This window comes from Aulostomus chinensis, chromosome 16 (genome assembly GCF_037954235.1).
Source record: "Aulostomus chinensis isolate RoL2024-O1b breed Wild chromosome 16, RoL_Achi_v1.0, whole genome shotgun sequence".
NCBI lineage: Eukaryota > Metazoa > Chordata > Actinopteri > Syngnathiformes > Aulostomidae > Aulostomus > Aulostomus chinensis.
The window spans coordinates 7,900,491-7,923,469 of record NC_141335.1 but is presented as its reverse complement, the minus strand read 5'-3'; the positions used below and the strand labels follow the sequence as shown (position 1 = coordinate 7,923,469).

Here is a 22,979-nt window from a genome sequence, read left to right as displayed (position 1 = left end):
TTCGTGATCCATTTTTACCCCTGACAAGAAGGTAATATGATCACCGGAGTTAGTTAGTCTGTTTCCTGTTTGCAGAGTTCAGCTCTTAAGTTGAGGAACAATAGATTTGATTTAAAAAAAAACAAAAATCAGGATCCCGGTGACCTCTAGTTAGACCCCTAAATGACAGAATTGGAAAAAAAAACCAACAAACATTTGTGATTGAGGCTAAATATCTAGCCCTCATTATGAAAAACAAACACGCGAGGAAGCAATTTAAGTCTATAATGGCTGATCAATACCAAACACCAAATCTTTATAACCCACAGTCCACTCACATTGACACAGACTACACAAATGCTGAGTGATTCTTTTACAAAAGAAGACAAACATCATTAATGAGGAAATTAGATGTGTTCTCTACGAGAAGACCTAATTTAAAACCTACTAGGAGCTCGTGCTGCCAAATGTTAGGGATGGAGGGGGGGTGTCATTCTTTGAGTCTAAACTCACCAAATATTTTGGGGAGGTGAAGCGTCTTGAGGTCACCTTTCAGCAGTTTTGGTGTCCATGCTGTCTGTGGGGGGGGTGCAATTATCCTCCTCCGGCCGGATCATGGTGTCTGCAAGGCAGACAGGGAGCAAAGGGGGCAAAGGGAGAGGAAAAAAAGAGAGAATGAGTGAAAGAGGATGTGTCCAAATTAGGAATTGGATCACCTATAGCTGACTTGCTTTTTTAGAGATTGAGGGCAAGCTGGGAGCAATCATAACACCATGTCAGTGCAATTGAAGCCATAATGTCTGAGCGTTCCCTCCAGAAAATATACATTTTTTCCCCTCTCAGAGCACACGCAAAGGCCATTATCCTGCAACAGATTTATACCTTTTTGAAAAAAAAAAAGAAGAAGTTCATATTGCTCAAAATAATCAACCTCTTCATCAGTAACAGCCTCCGAAATCATTCTTTATGTAAGCAATATGTTTTAATCAAGTATCTGCTTGAGTAGTGTGGCTACCATTCCCCTCTGGATAATATCTGTCAAAGGGAAGAATGGCATGTCTTCATGTCTAGTGAAGTGTTCATGCCTTATATAGTCTTGGTCTTGTAGAGTTGCCTGCTGCACGTTGCTGGATCTAGCCAGGGGCTAAGGAAGCAGACCTTAAGACAGCTCATTAAAACTCAAGTCTTCAAATCTTGAGAGACAAATAAGAATGCACGACAAAAAAAAAAAGAAAAAAAGCTTGCTGTTTAAAATAATCACTTGAAATGGAACAGTTCCCAGACTGAAAAAATATTTTTTTAAAAAAAAGAAGACAAAAACGGAAGTCACAGCTGAGTTGGATGGCTTAATGAAAATCAAAACCTCTTGATATTAATATTCAAATAGCTAATAAACAGAACAAGTGAGGGGCCTATTGTCCTTTCATGTTACATTTACAAATGACACCTCAAAGGTCATTTGAGGAAACTTGTCTCTGACGGGAAGTTGCGTGACATTTCTGTCCTTGCAATAATAAATCATTTGAAGTAACACTGACATTCTCGCAGACATAATTATTGAAGCAAAAGCATTTCATCTTCTTCTTCTTTTCCCTCAAATGCACAACTGTTTTCTGGCGTTTTCGAAAAGGTAGTCAAACAAGCTGAAGTGGCTCATCTTAATACTGATGACCTCCCGTGGCCTATCAGCTCCATATTTAGCTGAGTCTGCTTAAGTCAGCTATAAAGACACTGAACGAGACAATTACCATTTTGAAGTTTCCTCCTTTAAATCTGTAAGAGGACTTGATGTGAGCCTTCATTTGCATGAAATACCCCATGAATAAAGAGGGCCATTCTCATAATAATATGAAATGGTAATTATCCAGATAGAGAATGGGATGATGTACAATAGCTCGTTACTAATCTGTAACGGAAGCCTGTCATACAGCGAAGGCCACTCCTTTAAAGTAACAGATAAAAGGTCAAGTCATTATGTAAGCTTTCGTTCACAGAAATGAAAAAAAGCTCATTTTCAACTGTGAGGAATACGAATAGAAACTCATATTTAATAAATACGGGAGACTTTCCATGCATTACCCTGGAGGGAGGAGAGGCAAATCATAAAAACAAACCCTGCTCCATATCCCTGAATAGTACATAAAGTGGTTTGGTTCACGGTTGTAGCTGTTAACAACAGTTCTACGGTAAATTATCTAAATTGGTCGCTTTGCAGCGGTAAGACTGTTTAACAACAACTCAGTCGTCACAGTAAACCAAAGTAAATGGATAAACTGTTATGCTGTATGTAAGTGAACAAGACCTGCATGTTTGCAGCATGATTTTGACTGCTGCTCACGTTTGCTTATTTGTTTAACCCAAAGGGCCCATTAAAAAGAGGAGGCTCATCCAGCTCCTAGAGGAGAGAACACAAACCTCTCCAAGCCTTCTGCACCTTCAAAACTTTCAGGTAGTTTTATCTACATTAAAGGAAGCACAGACTACAGGTCTTGTAGCACACAACCTCCACACAGTGGCAACCACATGAAATTGTAAATCACGATCATTTGAATTATGCAGATAAAACATAACCTTTTATAAATCTAAAGATACTTTCACTCACAGGTGCACTGCTCGCTGCCTCTTAAATCGAGCCCCTTATCTCACCAAGCTATGGTCCAACATAAATCTATGAGCAAAGCTCTTCAAATTTATTGGCTGGTATCACCTTTCACCGCCTGTTTATCCTTGTAAAGTGAGAACAACTACAGAGACCCTAAAAACTGGCCTTGATTAATGTGTTTGGGGATTTATGTTCTGCAAGTCATATAGCCAGGTGATTTAAGAGCTGATGGGGCATGATAAAAACAGAGCTCAAACTTCCAGAATGCTTAAAAAAAAAGTTTACCCAGACTGCTTCTGATATCAACTATCACACTAACTTCTACAGTCCACTGCAACATACTTCATCCCTGTGGTCAATGCTATACATGACAAAGAATCTTATCACCTGCTTGGATGGGCTTTGTAAGTGTCTTACAAATGGCTTTTTTCTATTTTACTCTATTTGATGAAGTGATAGCGCGGAGGAGTACATATTGTCTCCAGCTGTAGTCCTGAATACAAGAATATGTAGGAGTGTGTGTGTGTGTGTGTGTGTGTGTGTGTGTGTGTGTGTGTGTGTGTGTGTGTGTGTGTGTGAGAGAGAGAGAGAGAGAGAGGACAGATGGCTATACAGCACAGACAGTAAAGGACAAAGTGTGCGTTTCATATGGTTAAGCCAGAGTTTGAGATCCAGCCAAGGTCATCGTCTTACTTATGACATACATGGAGCCGGACTGAGTCTCTCAGTTGGACGCTCTCCATCTGCTCCCACTGATAAGGCCGGCTACTTCATGCACAGCTGACAGATACCACGACTCTGTATTGTGTGTCTATAATGTGATGAAACCACATTAGGATTCTCTTGAATCACAATAAAGAAAACCATGACACGCCCAGTACATGTTGGAATCATTGAAAACAAAATCAGACCGACACATTCTTTTTTTTAGATGTGCTGCTGTTCCACTTCATTTGCAAGGATATTATTTGGATATTTGCAAATGTTGTCATGGAACAGATTTATACATGAGCTGAAGCAAGGCAGTGCAAATTGAAGGCGCAGTAGGAACTTTGGAGCCATCAAGGTGATCAGAGATGTTCTGCTAATTGTTTGCATTTCAGGTGGGAAACCTAATTGCAGGCTATTACAGGAGTATAAATAGACTGCTTAAACAAAAGAGTCCACATCGTGAGCGAGAATGGAAGATGTGAAGAAATATGAGCGCTCCCTGGTTTGACGGACAGGACTGCTCCTGATCAAAGCTCATGTCAAAACCACGCGAGCTAAATCTCGCTTCAGAATTATTTATGAGAGAGCATAAAACAATCGCTCTCTGGCTTATATCGCTGAGGACACATTTCAGTTTGGCCTTGTAAGCCTTTTGTTTTGTTGTGCTCAGAAAACCACATGACTGAAATCCTAAAGGATGAGAGCAGCTCTAGGAGAAAGGAGAGACACAAGAGGAAATAAATAGCGAAGGGTGAGATATTGTTGGTTAAAAGAGACAAAACCCAGAAGTTTTTAACTCTCCCAGAATGAACGGAGAACATATCCGCTGGTTTAAAAGGACGTCGTCTTGAAACGTTCCCAGAACATTCCCAGACATTCATAATGTGGAGTTCTTCAAAGTTTAGACAGTGATGTTAACGTATTTCACAATCTGCTGGGAGACAGTATATAGAACTCCCTTCTGGGTCTCAAGTGGAATGTTCTCTACAGTTCCTTACAGCTATGTAAAAGTTCTGAAAAGCTGATGCAAGAACTTACATGGAACCAATAAAGAACATTATCACTTTGCGCTGTAAAGGTTCCTGTTATGTCACTATAGGTTCTGCAATTGTTTTGGTGACAAGTAAAGACCTAGGGGAACACGTTTAAGACGTTAACATAGATGTTCCTAGAACATCATAGATGTTCCTAGAACATCCTGAATGTTCCCCGAATTTCCACAAAATATGTTCCAGTCCTTTAAAGAACTCTATTTGACCACCCAAAAACATTCTGAGAATGTTATGTGAATCTTTCTTTAAACTAATTATTCGAAGAACGTACTGCACGTTCTGCTGTTATTCCACACTGAATAACAGCCCCCTCCCCCCATCGAATTTTGGGAACACTACTAATGAGCATCCTTTACATAGCAGGGATGTTCCCCTCCAGAAAGTCCTAAAAAGAACATTTTCATATGACCTATAGAAAACATATAGGAATGTTTTCTTTACATCTCAAAAGACCTGTTTTTGATCTTGCACTGCAACAATGAACTGACTAGAATGGAACGTCTTATCAAGGTCATATTTTTAGGAACATTACACAGCATGATTTTTATAACATCCCAATGTTATGAATGTTATTCCTCAGTTTTCGAGAAAGTTCCACCTGCTCCAAGGAACTTCCTTCTACAGTGCCAGTCAAAGGACGATAGCATAGATTACACGTTAGAACAGCAGCAATAAAATACGGAACCATGTTTGCTGTACTTGAGGGACGTTTAATTCGGTTGCACGTGACTTGTAATTATGATGTCTTGAAAAAAAATGTGCAGATCACAGTCACATCTGAGCAGTAGGTGACTCACACCTTGCGTACAAGTGACTGTTTCTGCATCATACTGAGAGAAAAAAGGTTCTTAGATGAAAACAAGAACCCTTGATGACAACAAATTTGGCTTCCAGTTAAGTTTTAAGTTGAATGTTTTCACCATCTGTCGTAACGCTGCTGTTTCCTCACACCCACAGGTCACGGGTGCTAATCAAAAACTTTGGACAAATGGTGAAACTCCAGGCGAGCTTGTGTGACAGCTTCTGTGAGGTTCAAGGACTGATAACTACGGCTGATGATCTCAACATGTGATGCTTCCTGTTAAATGAGCCTTCACCCGTGGAGGTGGACCAATTGGCAGGAAATGAGAACAAATTGATTGGGAAACAGATGGAACAGAAGCAGCCACTACTGAAGCCCACGAGGCTGGAAAAAGAAGGAAGAAAATGAGACAAAGACAACCTGCGATAACGTCTAGATAAAAATGAACTACAAAAGACAGAGACAGAATAAACCGATTTTATTTTTGAAAAATCCTTAAATTTAAACCCGAGACTTGATATAACCCGTCAAAATCTGTCATTAGCAGATTAAAACTGAATCTCTTTTTACTGCATCCGCTTTGAGAGGTTAAAAACATTTTAAGTGATCTGTAGCGTTCTTATGTAACCTTTCCAAGAAACAAGAGGAAACCAGAGTGGCCTTGAAAAGTTGCCAAAGGCAAAGCATCCTGGGCCTCTCACACTTGTTAACAGTCACCTCTCTAAAGAGTTCCGCATGTAGTCGACGTCTCCACTGTCACAGTAAACATGGAGACGGATTCAAGCCCCATTCAAACTTATCGTGGATAGAAGAACTCAGTTATGTAAAATGAAGGTATTTTCTGAGGTCTCTCACCATCTTCATATGAAGACATTCCCTGAATATCCATATGTTGACTCATCTTTCATGTTTTGAGGAAGTCAATGTAAGTAACAGAGTTTTTGACCACTGTAGGAATAAGGTTGGCTGCAGTAAAAGTGCAAGGAAGTGTAACAACAAAATAGAGGATTAACAGGGCTGCTGTTTTAATTCTACTAATTAATGTCAGCTTTGCAAATGTTTTGTGAGGAATACAATCTGGAATCTTTAATTTCCAGGCCTTTGTATCCAGGGCAGGTATGTCAGCAAGGTTTCATTAGATGATTACAACTTTGATAGCAATAAACTCGTGTTGCAAGTGATACCAGCATCGAAACAATAAATGAGCGCGTGTGCAATAAATGAATCGTGATAGCTGCTGAGCTCAGACAACATCCACACTGAACAGACACTTAAATAAAAACCTTTTGTCATCTGAGCAAATGACTCATAGCAACATTTATAAATGTTGAATTCAGACAGACAGACAGAAATACACACACACACACACACACACACACACACACACACACACACACACTTGCAATGAATCTTCCCCTCATTATATTGTTCAATTTTAATTGAATCTGCTGGGGAGGGTTCTCATATTTTATGTAGGCTAACAGAATTCACCTCTCAGTAAAACCAGGCACCACAAAAGACAGCCTCCAACATCCTTCAAAATAAAAGCCTTATCATAGAGACTGACGAACACACAGGGACACACAACGTTCTTCTCGCCATGTAGTAATTTAAAAAAAAACAACTGACAGTATGGTTGTTGTACTGTTAGTATTATCTAGCTTCCATAATTCCCACACCGGGGTAGGAGTAGCCCTGTGGGTAGTTATGTCAGGAGTGCTAGGCTAGCTGCAGTGAGAGCGCAGACACATCCACATTGGTGAGAAGTCATTCCTGTCTTGGCTGAACCGATGCACATCTCATCACTTGTGTTCTGATGTAATGTGAGATGGTTGTGAAGCTAAATAAGGAGCAAAAACCTCTTAATAACCCTATCTTCATGAAATAGGTCTCATATATGTGTTATACTTGCTTTTTGCAGCAGGCTTACGAGAGGGTTTCATGGGGGTGGGGGCAAGACTTAAAAAAGAGTTTGGGAAGGATTGATCTAGGTGTGTCTAATGAACTGGCAGGTTCTCTTCATTTGCGCTGCCCAAGTAAGAGGCACAGGTGGTTATTATGTCCTGTTAGGGACTCACACTTAGTGAGCCATATGACCAACGATTTTAAAAAAACGAAGACAAGAAACGTACCCGTTAAAATGATCCTGGCAGTGTTTTACTCTGCTGTGATCTACGTCTTACGTCCGTGTTAATATTGTCTTCCTCGTGAGTGAAGTCGTTTACAGGCATCGGGTAGAACGCCATAGGATAACGAGTCACGCACTGTCAAATTACAGTCCAATGAATTCCTATTAAAAGTGTTTTAAATAAACAGCTTGTGCGAAAAAGTGCAGAGAGCATCAGGGTAACGATCGGATTTAACAGTGTTCGTCTAGAGGGAGTTTGGAATCATTGCTCCCCACATCATTAACCCTTCATGCCACACTGACCTTAGATGTTCATGGGATCTCATCATGTTTTGTTGAGTGAGGAAGTAGAAAGGGGGCGGGGGGGGGGGAGTGCCCCTTTGATGTTGTAATGCAAAATGTCTTTTATCTCTCATGGAGCGTTTGAGAGCAGACAGGCTGTCCAAAAACTCAATTAGAGGTACTCTAAATGTGAGCCGACAGCATAAGAGGAGGCGTGAGGCACAGAGGTGTGAACAGCACAACTCTTAGGACAAATGGGACCGAAAGCTGAGCAACACAAACAAAACGAGCTGATTTTAAAGATGAGATCTGCTCTCCCAGGAGGAGGAATCAAGAGCTGTTTTGAAGTAGTTCTTTATATCCGCGTTCTTCCCGTGATAAGCTTGGCGTTCAGTTTAATAGTTAATATTGATGAAATTGAGGACAGCTTGCAGGACAAATGATGTGTATCCTTTTTGCACACAGTGAAATTCCTCAGCTCATTTAGCCAGCCATCATCCAGAGACTCATCACCACAAATACCGCAAAGTAGCCTAAAAGATTTCAGACTCCCAAAAGCTCAAAGCTTTTAGCGTGTTCACTCAGCCAGAACCGTGTAGGTTGTTTCTTACCTCGTGAAAAAAAAATCGTGCTTTTAGAAACTGGGTAGAAAGAAAGGAGGGAGCAGGATAGAAGAGGTGCAAAATGTGTCTTTGCGGAGAGGACTGGCAGAATGCGCTGGATTCTTTTCATGACTGTGAAAAGATGCACTGTAACTGAGGTGTGGAGGGAGGAGGGAGGAGGGAGGAGGGGCCGGGGGGGGGGGCAGAGGCTTTATGCACGAGGCCTTTCATCTCTCTTCTGCCACTGGTCATCAGAAATTGGAGAACATTGACTCCCAAACACTGAATTTCATTCCATTACATTCAGCCAGGTTGAAACATGACAGGATGAGAAAATAAAGAAGGCTACATTAAAAATGTCCCAAAAGGAGTGAAAAGAATTATTCAGGCACAAAAGAATTTTAACGTCATTGTCCCGGTGCCAGTACCAACAAAGGCATGTTCTTGATTTTCAAATAAAAACGGTCTGTTTCTTACCATCTTGCCAGGCCACTCAGTCATGGAATACTTCCTGTGGACTGATGCCGCAATCCAAAAAAAGAAGCTAAAAAATCTAGACAAAAGGTCGACGCTAATGACATTCTAACTAGCTCCTTGAGTTTCCTAAATCAGAGCATGTCTCACACAAACAAACATGGTGATGCAGAGCATTTTCTCACACACCAGAGAAACTCGCTGGATGATGTCTCTGTGAATACGTCGAGGTCATAATTTAAACGGCATAAAAGCTGTGATGCGTTTGTGTTTTCAAGAAATTACGACAGAGGAATTCATACATTTACCGTATAAACCATGAGAACAACATCTTTGAGACGATTTGTTTGCATTTACACAAGTTATTTATTCAGCTTGACCTTTAAATGCTGAACAAACAGTCAATCATAAACAGTGAGGGACAACCCCGGATCTTCACCGAGAGAGCAATGAGAGACAGAGCTTTGGTCTTTGGAGCTTCTCCTCGGATAAAATACTATAAATAATCGTACAAGGGCCCACACAAAACTAGATATGCATATAAATGGAGATCAGTGCATCACAGAAGCGTTAACCTAGAGCGTCTTCTATCAGATGTACAGTAGCGCTGTATGGTAACTCCCAGCTGGAGTAAAACAGCAAACCGGTTTTCTTCATTTCTCTGCAAAAAACAAAAAAAACAGCAGCGAACCATGGTCATGACAGCTGAAGGGTTATTGCCAATTACACCAGCTGTGTCTATATGCCTGTGACTATGGGGGGGGGGGGGGGGGGGGCAATACAGCTGAGCCTCTGCCACAGGAGGTAAAAAACAAAGAGAGAGGAAAGCAGCAACAAAAGTTTTCCTCATGATCCTTGGGGGGACCAAAAGCAAAAAAAGCCCACAAAAGACGAAAAAAATGTTTCGGTAACGGAGCCCTGCGGCTTCTGAAAATAAAGCCGAGGAAAATGCTTTTACAATCCCAGGCAACCTGCTGACTTTTATTAAACGGAACAGGCGGTTTAAGAAAGAATTACTGCTTCTCTGTCATCACAACACATAAGTAACATTAGCAGCTGAATTTCCAAGCATCGACACTGAAAAATACTTCAAGATATATTTGGATGATTTAATCTACAATAAATTCACTTCTAATGAGATTTTTTACATCGTTCCAATAGAATGTGAAGCAGTCAGTCAGCATCTCCGAGCCGGAGGATCGCGGCTCTCCGCCAGAAAATGGTGGATTGTTCCCTCTGAGGTGGGAGTGAAGGAGTTAAGCCTGGTTTATGCTTCGGCATCAAATTGATGACGTAACCTCAGGCTTAGACACGATTCACCTGATGCCGTAACATCATGTCAGTGCAGACTGCAGCTGGTCCCCGTCGTGACATCACAAAAACCCCAGCAAACCCACACTTGCCAAATGTCCCTAAGGCAGCAGACACGCTGGGGAAGACTTAGGTCAAAACGCATCTGATGTTGTACCCGCTGCAACTTCCTGCCCTATTTAAAGTCATCCAAAGGAAATTCGGTGCGGTTTCTTTTTTGAAGTATTTGTGAAGTTTGTTCCCCTGAAGTGTTTTTTTTTTTTTTACATTTGGTGCTTGTTTATTTGAACTTTTTCCACCTCATAACATTCTCTCTTGTGTATTACCACACAGTCATTTCTAAGAGTTCTTTTTAGCATTTTACTTTTGTAAATAAAGTTATTTGCTCCATTTTAGCCACCATTGTTGCATCGTCAAATAGTGTTTCAGCCAGCCGACTGAAGAAGAAATGCTTACCCTCTTTGGAGTGCTGTGTGGTAATCAGTTGAACAGTTCTTGATTCAAGACCAAAAACAGGTTTGTGTTCATTTGCAGACGATGTGAAATTCCCTCAAGGAGTTTTACAGATATTGCGTTCATGAGGGCGAGATGGTAGACAGACAAACAACCCAAAATCATAATGCCTCCGGCCACAGTGGTCGCCGGCACAGAGGCGTGAAAAAAACCCAAAGCACATTAGCCCTCTCACCCTGTGAATAATAGAGAGCAATCTGTTATTAAAAGCTAGAAAATACCTGCAGCAGAAATGAGCAGGAGGTCTGGAATAATGGGAGACAATAAAATTATGAAAATGCAAAACATCATGCACCAGTGAGCTCAGCGTAACGCCTTATTAGAAAACACCCACCCTCTCCATAGTTAGCGGTGGGAAGCAAATATAGGCTCATGCTCCTGCACTTCTTTGTTCCCTCTATGCTCTGCTGGATCAGGACTTAATTCTGCTCTGAGTGACTGTGGGCAGGCTGCAAGTGACAGCACTGAATTAATGATTCATTATGCCACGTGTAAGCAAATAGTGAGTCGGTGACGGAGGGAAATGGATTTCACACATCCTAGGCTATTTTTTTGAAAGCAATTACATAAAAATATTCTGATTTCAACACAGAAGATTTCAAAGCAACTCCAGTTGGGTAAAGCTGCGCCATTCAAATCCGCAGAACTGTTTGGATCTCACTTCGTCCTATGAGGGAAAAAAAAAAAAAAAAATTCACATTCATTCATTATAAATGTAATGTATTGCTCGCTCAGCCTGGGGCTTTGTGCTAAATGAATTTTCCATTTTCTTTTCATTCTGGCCAGTCACTTGAGTCCTTGCTAGATAGCTTCGCCACATGTTCAGGGGTAAAAGATGAAGCAGAACTTGAAGAGGGGGAAAAAAGTTAGGATTCTGCTGAGTATGCTGGGTGCTTGATTTTTTACGATGAGTGTGTAATAGGAAAGCCCATGTCAAATATATTTGGGATTATTAACGCAGGGAAAACTGCACAATCGCAGAAAATTGAGTACATTCATATTCCGGTAAAGACACGCACTATCGGATTTACTGGCCGTGTGCTTTGAGTCAGTTTGTGTCTGACATATCAGACTAATTTTTCTGTAAGCTGTAATATAAAAAAAAATCTTTTAAAAAAAGGGGAAAAAAAGTAATAAAGAAACCTCCTAATCTCCTGTGTCCATAGATCACCTCAAGGCTGTAAATTCAGCAGAGCATCACAGATTGGAGTCTTGCTTCTCCAGTTTCTATTTTAGGGAGAATGTTGTTCAAGTTCACAAATGTTATATCATCCCTTCCTCCTATTTTTTCCTATTCCGCCTTTTCTCTCTATTTTGTCATGATCCGAAGGAAAAGCATATGTAAATTATTCAATTAAGTGGAATTCGGGGTCAAGTCAAGCGGAGGTAATCTAGGGGTGCTGGGGGCCTGAATATTTCTCCAGTGCAATTCATACTTTTATGAGTTTATTACAAAGCTCCGAACCAGTACAGTAGAGGTAGGAAACACGGGTAACTCATTTGACAATACAAGATGATGGTTTGTCTGTGACGCCTATGCCTGACAGCAATTGTATGATAATCCACATATATTGTGAGACAATTCATCGTGATATCTGTGTCATTCTAGAAAAAATAACCCTGATAAGGCAAAAATGGGCCACTTGAAAACTTTACTTCACACGTAGAGTATTTTACCTTTCAACTGTTCACAAACAGCTAACTTGAACCCACGAAAGACTTTTTTTTTTTCATTGTCCCTACTTTGTGACTCCAGAAAGCAGACAGAGACAGCCGTGCGTGTACAGTCTGTAGCTTGAAGCTAGGGACACCCCGAGGCCAGCAACTCAAAACAACAGCAGAAGTGTCCAAAGCTATCTGTTTACAAATCCATAAACACTTTGATTTGGGTTAAAAATGAGCTGAAACCCTTCTGGTTTGACGCTAGCCACCCATTGCTTTGATTACTGCTTCGCACACTCTTGGCATTCTCAGGATGAGCTCCATGAGGTCGTCACCTGAAATGGTTTTCCAACAGTCTTGAAGGAGTTCCCAGAGATGCTGAGCACCAGTTGGCTCTTTTGCCTTCACTCTGCGGTCAGTTTTGTTTTTGTGACTGCACTCTGGGACACAATTTTCCAGACTGACTGACCTTCAGCTTTTAAAGTAATGATGGACTGTTGTTTCTCTTTACTTCGCTGATCGGTTCTTGCCATCATATGAATTCTAACAGTTGTCAAATTGGGCTGTCAGCTGTGTACCAACCTGACTTCTGAACAACACAACTGATGGTCCCAACCCCATTGAGAAGCCAAGGAATTCCTCAAATGAACCCTGACAAGGCGAACCTGAGAAGTGAAAACATCATCATGATGACATCAAGAAGCTCATTGAGAGAAGGCCAAGGGTTTGCAGAGCTGTCAACAAAACAAAGGGTGGCTACTTTGAGGAATCTAAAATATAAAACATATAACAGATATTTAACTTTTTTTTTCTTTGCTACATAATTCCATATATCTTGCTTCATATATTTAATGTCTTCAAAATGTATCTACAATGTAGAAAGTAGTACAAATAAAGATGACATTGAATGAGAAAGTGTATCCAAACTCTCGACTGATAGTGTATATAAACACATCCTGCTTTAATTCTTAAATGCTGAGAACAACCAGAGAAGTGGGAGGACCCTGAGACCTCTGTCGCTCTATGTTTATTAGTTGTGTATTAGACATGAGGATCTAAGGATTATTGACATTTTCCACAATCCTGGTTTCCTTCCTAATCCCACAGTTGGTTTACAAGATCTAAATCTTTCTCTTAAATTAAATTAATAGGTGTTAAATGGCGAGTGGCTTCATGGGAGGTGCGACAGAGAGTCTTTGGCGTTCTATACTTTCTCACTGAACGATGGGGTTTTACAGTAGAATCTCCAGATGGGTAAGTTCATGATCAAGTCTATATGTAATATCTATCTATCTATATTTGCACACACACACAAAGAGTTGATCATGAACTAACCCATCAGGTGATTCTAAAACCATCACTAAATCAGAGCCCAAACAGCTGGTATAAGTAGTTACTGAATGGCGCCATTGATGTCAAGAGGTTTTATAGATGTACAGCAAACCATCTGCATATGTCATTCTGATGGATGAGACGGGAGCTAAGATCGAATGACCTCGCTGTCGCGACAATCCCGGCGTTCGGTTGGGCCCCACTCTGTCACTTCTGCTGACTGATGGTGGCACTGAAGAGGAACACGCCCGTACAACCTACAGCAACAAGGCTTGGGTAATGGTGGTGACGTCTTTTTTTTTTTTTTTTTTAATTCCCCTGAAGGAAGTAAAAGCAAATCAATGTGAAAACATGTGCATATTTTGTAGTTTATCCATCAAAGAGAATGTAGAAATAAATAAAATTGAAATAAATGATGCCCCACCAGCTGCGTGTACGGTAAATAAATTCAGCGATCATTAAGTCATTCCATTTACTTCCCCCTGCAGTTCTCCGAATTATGTTGCAGGGGAATTGATTTTCACAGAGACATCCAGACCTCCTCCAAAAGCACGTCAAAGTAAGAATAGAAGTAAATCAGAAAAAGAGAGTAGGGCATTTATTAAAACGACCAACAGAAATCTCCTAATAGGGTCACACAGCTGATTCAATAACACAAATCAAACATCTTTTCACACTTGTTGAATAGTTGACCACAGGAATACTAAACCAAGTGACAGAAACATTATTTTCTTTAGGGTATTAAATTGTCACTTTGAAAATGGTGAGGAGGTCATGATAACAAACTTGCGTAACTAAACTGGAATTGTTTATGCTTTGGCAAAAGAAGATGGTTTCAATTCGCTTTACAAGACAGAGTGACGCTGGTTCAAAGGAGGAAAAAAAATCCGCCTCGGATGCACCCATCTGCACCATGACATTTTAATTTAATTTGTTCATGGCTCTTTGAACTGTTTCAAAAGAGAGTTCTCCTTTTTCCTCATTCAACTTTGTAATCTTACATCACCAGTCGATGTGCATTTTAGGGATGTAACAGAGAATCTGCTTTATTGTTTGCACCCAAGGGAGAAAATGACTTTAGGCACAGCTGTAAATGCCATCCTAGTCTGATCCAGTTCAGTGGGACGCTGAGGGTACAGTCAGACACACTGTAAGCTGAGAGTATATATACAGTAGAACAGGTTTGGCAGGTTTCTATGGCTCTCACTGAAGTACAATAGAGCTTAAGTCAGCATGTGCTGTCTGAGGTGAAGGGATGCGCATCATATTGTGCTTTAAATAAACAGCTGAAGCATCTGTTTGTTACGAGTGAATAACCTGATGAGAACATATTCCAGGTATTACAGCAGAGTTCATCCTTCAGTGGCTCTTTCACTCTGTCCTCAGGGAGAAAAAATGTTCTCTGTTTGAGACACCAGGTGCTACGCGAGGTTTCAAACCACAGAAGTCAAGGAATTTCAACTGTCTGGAGTTAGAATTCTTCTGTTATTATTGTTCAGTGAGAAAGTATAGCACACCAAAGACTCTCTGCCGCACCTCCCATGAAGCCACTCGCCATTTAACACCTATTAATTTAATTTAAGAGAGAGATTAAGATCTTGTAAACCAACTGTGGGATTAGGAAGGAAACCAGGATTGTGGAAAATGTCAATAATCCTTAGATCCTCATATCTAATATACAACCAATAAACATAGAGCGACAGAGGTCTCAGGGTCCTCCAACTTCTCTGGTTGTTCTCAGCATTTAAGAATTAAAGCAGGACGTGACTGATTTAATGACATGAGATTAAGGAAAATGAGTCAAAACTGTTGTAAAAGATATTTAATGAGATTAGACTGATCGAGAGACTGGTTAAATAAACATGAGCAGCATGATTAAAAAAAAAAAAAAAAAAAAAGTACTAAAGCCTGAGAGAAAACTTTAAGAGTTTCATTTGGATAACAAATAACAAGCATTGAGGATTTTAGGTTATTTATGAGTTTGAATTTCACCATCAGTAGTAAATTATTTATCATTAGAAATAATCATTAACAAATCATAGTAAATAATGACATTTAATTTCGCATGAAATCAACCTCAATGAACCACCCTGGAAGCACGGAGGTAGCTGCTGATTCAGTCTCGGGCTGCACAATTAATCAAAGTGTAATCAAAATTGCAATATGGCCAAAAGGACTTGTCGGAATCGGCACAATATTTATTAAAGGCTAATTGTTTGTCACTGTATTATTTTAAATTACATGTTGTGGTGCTCCAGAGATGTCCAACCCCCTCACATTCCACACACTTAAGGTAACATCTTGGTGCGATGTCGAGCCCCACAAAAGACATGCCAGCATAATTTTTCCAATATAAAAATAAGCAAATTGCATTGCATCGTGATTACATTTTTTTTTTCCAATCTTGCAGCCCTAAAGCAGGCTCATAAACATTTATTTAATTTCGAATTTTGATGAAGAATTTATTTGTTTTAAAGGTTGGTTTATTTCTTGGAAATATTTCTGCATAATTAGTTGAAAGATTGCGAGCACGACATGATAGTTTAGCACAGGAGCTAGCAAATGTGTGTGTTTGTGACTTTTTGGTACAATCATTTATCCACCAGCGATGCAGAAAGTCAGCAGCAAGTGTTAAACTGAGTTTTCCCACAACATATCATACCAATCCATATGAAAGAGCAAATGATAGCGGAGAAACAAACTCGTACTTTCTGCAAGATTCCTCACTGAAGTTTTTCACAAATAATTTGGGCTGCTGAATGTTGCTTTCAGGTACACCATGTAAATAAACAAACTCATCCGAAAAGTAACTTCTGATATCATTTTTCAAAGAACAAATCCATTAAAATAATCTAATTTGCTGTGAGGGTAAATGAGTACTAAAATAAACTTTTGTGAAAGAGGCACAAGTCAAAATAGAAAAAGGAGTTCAGGAGCTTTCTATGTGCGCCTTTTCCCAGCTGTGCAGCTTCATCCTCCTCAGCACAACTAGCTTTTCTTTTTTGCTTGTTTTTTTTCCTTCTTTTTGAAGCAGCAAAATAGCCACACAATCACAAGTTCAACTAAAATGGCGCCTACCTTTGTACGTCTGCCAGCTTTGCTACTGCTGGCAAGTACGGCTCGTGGTGTCATTTGTCTTACTTGTTTGCCACTTTCATTTGTAGAGATTTAAACTGAACTCTGAGCCAGGACCACAGACTTCATAAATCTAGCTGATTTAACCACTGTATGTTCATGTTTTGACTGTATATTTAACTGACTAAAATATTGATATATTGTTGAATAATACGCTACCTCAAATCCAGAATGTTGCCTGTATATGCAATAAATATGTCCAGCTTGCGTTATGATTACATTTAGAAGAAACACAGAGGCTACCAAGCCAGTAAACAGTTTCCCTTTTCTAACCAACATAACCCCTGCCAAAAACTTTTGTATGGAGGCATGCCAGGCAATACCATCCATTCTCTATTGCTTCAGGCCTGCTCTTCATCACAAAGACACCACTAATGTCCCCTTACTATCTAGTCCCTTACTGAGCTCCTTCTACTCTGGTTTGAATTAGACTAGCCATTACAAAATTACTGGAGCTGCTGGATAAGACTTGTGTCCAATATTATCAATATTATAGGCCTTTAACAGATGATAAGCGCAAAGACAGAAAAGATGACCAGTCCTGGCAGCTACCAGAGGGATTCATGTCACCGGAGTTCTCCCACAAAGCTGTAAATGCATGCCAAGTTACTCACATTCCTGCAATGAGCTCCAGATTATTATCACTTTGCTAAATGGAGGTAATCCCTGGGGAAGTGTTAAAGGTTTGCAGTGCACTGCTCCATCAACAAAGTATGTTAGAGGAAGGGTGCGCGCGTGTGTGTGTGTGTGTGTGTGGGGGGGGGTTGTCTTGTCCTGATCATGACGGGGAACATTGTGTGTATATCAGAATTACTGTTGACTCTCATTGATTGTGGCATTCATGCTTCTGGTTTTAATTATGTTTTGTACTGCAACTTCTGGGAATTGGAAATCTCCAGGCTGCATCCTGCTTGGTTTATACCAGTGGATTATGGATTTTAAATAGTATAAATGATATTGTCTTGAGACTGGCTGAACCAGAGAGCTACAAATCCTAGCGAATTAATCACCTGCTGAAGTCAAGTTTACACTCCTGCATTTAAAGATTGTACTAACAGCCTTGTCTCACTACAACTCGTGAATTGTCACAAAATTTAGAATTTAACATGGACAGGGATTCGACTTTTTTTCTTGAGTCAACATGACTTTATAGGGAATGACTTTCAATTACAAGTATATTTCATGCCCTGATTCAACAGTGTTGTACAAATGGAAGTGGACAGAGGGAGACAGGTGCGCCACAGTGTCCAAGAGTTTATTGTACCTAAATACAATATTGATACACAATAAAACTTCATTTCCCAATAGTCAATTCAATTTCCAAGATGCCGTTGTCAGTGATTCATTACAAAGTGAAACATTATTAAATAATAACAATACAAGACGCAACAAAATGCTCAGGTGGCAGCAAATTGTCAGCAGTTCCTGCAGACTTAAACCTCGCGGTCAGTAGACCTCACCCCAGGACTAAACCCTAACCCAGTATTTTAACTACTGATACATCTCTACAAGCAGGTTTATACTCCGATTCACTATTATCAGTAATTCCAATGATGTCATATAATGAACTAGTCACAGTAGTTTGACACTTCAAGTACGCTTTCATTCTCTATTCCTACATCCAACACTGTAAAATACAGGATTCTGGAGTAGTGCAATGTTGAATTTTAATTAACTCACCACAATCACATTTTTTTCTATCCCAAATTGTTCCTTAGTCAAATATTTAGATTTGGGTGATGACTTTGACTTTATTCACTTCATTGTTATCAGGCTGAAATACGTCCAATCAGGAAGTCTGTACATCCGTGTCCCTGTCAAACTTTGCCTCACCTTTCAAACTGTCCAATAACAGTAACCCACTGTGCAGTAAAACAGTCAAGTATTGAACCAAACACTTCTAAAACTGTCTTTCTTCACTGACAAGACAGCAAATTGGGATGAAATTATTTCCATACACTCTTGTTGCCTTGGACTCAAGTAAATGTCAGCAGAGGATTTGATTTACTGGCCTAGGGGCTCGGGGTGTTGTTGGCTTGGATTCATTTTCTTCTACAGAGTTTAGCCAGAGGGTTCTGTCTCCCTCTCTCTCTCTGTCTCTCTCTCTACGTTGTGTCCTAGCCTGGTACAAGTTCTACAACTTCCAGTCTCTTTCTAAAATGTCAATCAAAGTGAGGAAGGAAATTCAAAGGCAGGTGCTGGTTTGAACTGCCTAAAACAAGAAGAGGGGGAGGAAATTGATGGTCTTACACCTGCTTGAGGGTAAAAAAAAACTGTCAAGTCGAGCCGTTCACTTGGCACTACTTTGAACATGTCATTCTAACTTTGACATTTGGTGAGAATTTGGGCAGGTTGATAGCACCGGCGCAGGTTTCAATAACAGGCAACCTTCAAGCATCATTAGGAATGCATAACAAACAAAGTCTGGTAACACAGATGAATTAGGAGGAGTGTGGTGAAAACCAGGTGTGTAAACGATGAGCCACTTCCCAACCGTCACATTAACGACGAGCAATATTTGACCCCTCAAAGCATGACAGCAGCACCTGATCAAAGGCGTAAGAACACACCAGGAAAATCACGCCACAGGTTATCCTTCCAAACCAGTACGAACTGGTTAAAATTGTTTTTGTTCGTGATTTTGAATGTGCCAGCCCTGCCCCTGCACGACACAAATAAAAGCAACCATGCACACACAAAACATACAACTATAACGCTGAGATTAAGATGTTCTTATAGAAGACAGGTTGGATTTAATGGTCCAGGTGCCATAATAACACCAGATGACTGGATTCACACCTTTGAGCACATTATCTGTGGGACTTCATGTTTACAGATTCTCCTGAATGAGACACGGATGAAGCAGAGAGAGTTTCTTGAACTCTGATTATTACTCAAACGCTCTCATTGCTATCATGTCAACTGCAATCACCCGAACACCCCCACCTCCCCATGACTTTCCTCAGCAACCTTCCTGCCCCCTCAGAGGGTCCACGTTACGGCCCAGCTTGCGTCAGAGATTAAAATGTGCTGTTGTAAGACAAAGGAGTTTCCTGACTGACATATTGTGATGTGATGTAAGGTATTTATTTGTGGTGTCAATAAAATAAATCCTGATCTTACTAAGCATTGCGGTCTATGGGGCAGTCGGAGGTTACGACTCTCACTTGGAGGGTCATGGAGCAAAATGTGTTGGTCACATTTGTGTTATTTAGTTTCACTTTGAATTGGTCTACACTAAAAAAAAAAAAAAAAAAACTGTGAAAAGTGGGAAGTGAGGCAGTTAGAACGAATTAAACAGGATTTTTGAGAACGGTTCTCTCCCTCTGTGGGTTAGAAGAGTTTCCGGAGCTCAAGTGTTTCCTTCAAAGCTTTGAATCTTATCTTTGTAAAATGACTTGTGTTAAATAACTTTGTCTCTCTGACTGGAATAGAAAATTAATGGATGCACAACCCGACACGGTCCTCCTGTTAAACTAGGCTGAACTTTGCGGGCTGCAACTCCTCTGAACAATGCAGTGAACCCAGGGCTGACTGAGCAAATGTTCTCTGTTACAGAGTGAGACTATGATTAGGAGGAAAAGGACAAGTGAAAACCTGTGGAGATAAATGATCCTGGAGTAGAACCAAGTGAGGGACGGCATTCATCATACTTCGCCATTTCCTGAAGAAACCTAATTTGAGTAAATGATCTTCTATTGGCCCGCTATTCAATTGAAGATCACATTTACTGACATAGTTGGGGATCTCAGATTTGCAAATAGAGCACGCTCAGATTATTGTGGGATGGATTCCACTGTCAGCTATGCTTTGGTCATCTTGCTAACAGACAGCCAGACAACTGGCACCAAAAACTTGGCGGAGGTAACCAGAAACATTTACACAATCAATTTCAACACAACTAATACAGGTGGAAAATCCACATCACGCGCTTGAATGTAGATGTATGTCTGCAGTGGCGCGGCTGTTATGCACAGCAGCTTTGTGCAAATCTTATCAAAAACACAGTTGGCAGCATCTCAGAGTAGAAATGAACTCCAACACATGGGCACAGGGGCCGATTCAACGCTCCAGATCCTCCTGAACAAAAAAATAAATAAAAAGAGGCAGCATTCCCCCACCTTTATTTAACTACATCGCAGGAGCTTGCAATTCTGAATAATCCAAAAATGTGTCCCAGGCTATGATCCTCTCAGCAAACATAATGGCTAATATACATTCATTAAGTCATGTTTTATGTTTGGAAAAGCCCAGTTTTAAAATGGTATGACAATCGAGAGAAGCAGGGGAAAAAAAAAGCCAAATTCATTAAAAATCATGGAGACAAAACAACAGCAGCAGCAGACATAACTAGCTGCTATTGATTTATTCAAAAAAAGAAACCATGAGGTTTCTCATGGAGCTATGTGATGAGAGTGAAAACACTCGCTGTACTGTTTCTGTGATTTATTCCAACCCTTAGTTCAGAAACTATTGCTCTGTTGTTCTTCCCTACGGGAGGGTCTTATGTTTCCTCCGGAGAAAAAAACCCAAAACAAAACGTGTGAAATGAAGAAGGCAGAAACCAGCGGCAGAGATAAATCATTTATGTTCGAAAGTTCTTCACTCCACGCCCGACCTCCTGACTTGATTTGGGGATGGAGCGAGCTGAGTGCTTGACACACAATTTGACTTGCTCGAGGTGTTCTTGATGATCAGTTTAACAAAAGAAAGAGGACGGCAGGCGAGACAACGACAACAACAAAAAAAGGTTCTTCTTTTTTTTTAAACACGCTCAACATTTCAATCCTTATTGAGGATTTTTTTTTGAATCCCTCTTGACAAGAAGCTAATCACACAGCAACTTTTAACTTAGACTGATGAGGACTTTACACAATTTCAATGTTGTTTCAAATTAGCATGCTCCTTTTATTGTGGTATAAGCGGTCATTATCTTAGACGGATGAAAGAGTGCCTTATCCTCGAAATATAAAAGCCTGAGCAGACTGATGTGTGATCAGGTGCTTATTGCACACGAGGCTGTTATTGAACTAACAACAGGTGTTTTAATGTCTGCGCCGATGCCTGTCACAAGAAATTCTCATCATATACAGTAAATCATCTTTAATGAGTGTGAGCTCATTTGGTTGCCTCACAAGCGTAGCACTGATCTGCCCACTCCTCCTCTTATGTATAATAGCATCCCTTTAACCCTACACTGCCATTATTCAGAGCATATACTGTAGCCCCGTCACAGTATGTGGTATTCTTTAGCTTCTTTCAGTTGGAGAAATTCAATCAGACATCCCGCTGATAGACATTGTCACATTGCACTCATAACGTCTCGCAGCAAATTGCCTCTGCAAGAGTAAGACAATACGTTTGATATCTGGAAGCCAATTGCTTCATTTTTAACATTTATTTCTTTGGATGGTTATATTCATGGGAAAATGTTCTTTTCAAGGACATTAAACGAATAGTTACTGGTGCATTGTTAGGAATTTTAGAACTTAGATGGGCTCTTGGTCGAATTTAACAACGGGAAAAAAGAAGAATCAATAAAATCTGAAGGCGAGAGGGGAGGAAGAGGGACAGATGCCTTATGGCAATAATTTGGAGAAATGGAATCACCAGTTATTGATTTCTTTAAAGAACTGAATTTCAGAATTAATTGTCAAGTGATTTTAAGTGGAAATGTTGTGAATATGGTATGCAAATTAGGCTTAGCTGAGGAGACGCCATGCATATTTTCATGAGAAGATGGCGGTGGTGGCAGAAGAGGTTGCCTTGGCTAAGTATTACATGCATGTATGATAAGAACTGAAAACAGGAAGAGTATCGTTGAAGCCAATTGACAGCCAAACCGTGTAATCACAGGTATGGCGTCCATCATGTAATGTCCTATGTGGCTTCAAAATGGCAGATGAATTTCTTTTCTGAGCTCCACAAACCCAATAAGTGACTCGTGTGTCATTTGAACAACTTGATCCGATCTGATCCTGTGCAACCCAGGGGACCCGAGCATTTTGAGCTTCAGGCGCCACCAAACTCTTTGGATGGGAATAAATTACGGCCCCGCCCCCAACACCGTATCTAGTTCTCTGAATTCATCTATCATCTACAGCCGTCTACAAGTGAAAAAAAACAGTGAGATTGAGGGATTATTTTTCGTCGGGCATGTTGTATTTGCTCTTTTGTCTTAGCTATTATTATATACCATCCAGAGACAAAGAAAAAGTTTTTAAATCTGTGGAAAGATGTGAAAGATCCAGATTTGCTATGTCAGAGTATATTTGAAAATGGGTCTCAGTTTACTTCAGAGAGGCAAACCACCTCAAGAGAGCCCAAAATCTTTTTTTGCAAGATTGAGATTGAGTTTTTTTTGTGTGTTTTGCAGCTTTCATCATCCATTTCT

The 22,979-nt window shown here is 40.3% G+C and overlaps 1 protein-coding gene across 1 annotated transcript in view; it reads right to left on the bottom strand.

Moving 5' to 3' along the window:
* The window catches only part of ryr2b (ryanodine receptor 2b (cardiac)), a 176,394-nt gene that overhangs the window by 50,449 nt on the left and 102,966 nt on the right, over positions 1-22,979 (bottom strand). The window contains exon 103 of the transcript XR_015109326.1: positions 493-601. The gene's annotated coding sequence lies outside the window, so the exon portion shown is untranslated. The remainder of the gene's footprint in view (positions 1-492; positions 602-22,979) is intronic.